Below are 1,147 nucleotides of genomic sequence, written 5' to 3'. Positions count from 1 at the left end.
GGAACTGGTGTGGTATGACTGTGGATGTTCTATATGTTGGGCTTCTTTTGGGTCGGGCATCCTTAAAACAGGAAGTTCCCAGTTCTCCTTAAGCTGTCCCATACGCGTCTAGGAATACTCACACACCCACGCACGGGTCCCAGAACTGTGACCGTTGGCCTGTTTTATGTAACCTACCTGTTACATAATCATCAAGTTCAAGTTAGGAGTGTCTTGACTTTTGCCTCGGGTCCAACACCTGCCTGTGGGGCTTTCATCACTTTATTTTCCTCCTCGGCTCCTGTTTATCTCTCCTGCCCTTCAAGTCCCTTGAAGACATTGGCACAAACCTCACCTGACTGAACTGATTAGTGGGCTGCCGATCAGACGGTTTTGCAGGGCGATGCTGGCCGCTCCAGCTGGAGCTGACCTCGGCAAGTTAAAGGTGGAGGAAGGGAAGGTTCGAGCTGAATCGCAAGCTCAGGGTCGGACACCAACTAATAAAATAAGTGATGGTAGTGGCTGCCGGGCAGACAGTGGGCTGCCGGGGAAGTGACAATTGAATCGGCGGGGGGTGAGCAGCAGCGAGGCAAGGCGTGGGCTGGATGGAAAACTAAAGAAACAATAAAAGCCGGCACGGCGGGGAGAGCAGAGGCGGCTGTCACCCTGTCTTAGGAGAAATTAAGAAGCCAGACAAATTATAAGTGTACCTTCCTCTGGAGACGCGCTCAGACAGCCTGAGACTGGCCCCCCGGGGGGTGGTGAGCGGCGCTGGAGGGCCCTGCGCGCCCGCTCTGACTCAGCATGGGCCCCGTCGGGACTTGCCGACGTGTGCAGGTGTCGATGAAGTGCAGGGCTGGGTGGTGTTTGGGGTGTTGCTGGATGTCCTTGACTTTCCTGTTCAGAGAGGGAATAGAAGATAAAGTGAGGATGGTGACCGTGGGGGAGGGCTCTGTGTGTCCAGCCGTGGGCTGCCACAGGGGAGGTCCCTGACTGCCCCATGGCCTGGTGCAGTCAGAGGGGACACTGAAGCGCCTGCCTGAGCACTCACAGCAAGGACTGTGCTCCTGACCTCCCCGGGAGTCCACCCCGGGAGTCCTGCAGCCGCCCTGTAAATGGTGAACAGTGCCTCTCGCAGGGACGGCTGGAGGGGGTGCAGCCACAGGAA

Source organism: Myotis davidii, unplaced genomic scaffold (genome assembly GCF_000327345.1).
Source record: "Myotis davidii unplaced genomic scaffold, ASM32734v1 scaffold75, whole genome shotgun sequence".
NCBI classification, from domain to species: Eukaryota; Metazoa; Chordata; class Mammalia; order Chiroptera; family Vespertilionidae; genus Myotis; species Myotis davidii.
This window is presented reverse-complemented; position numbering follows the sequence as displayed.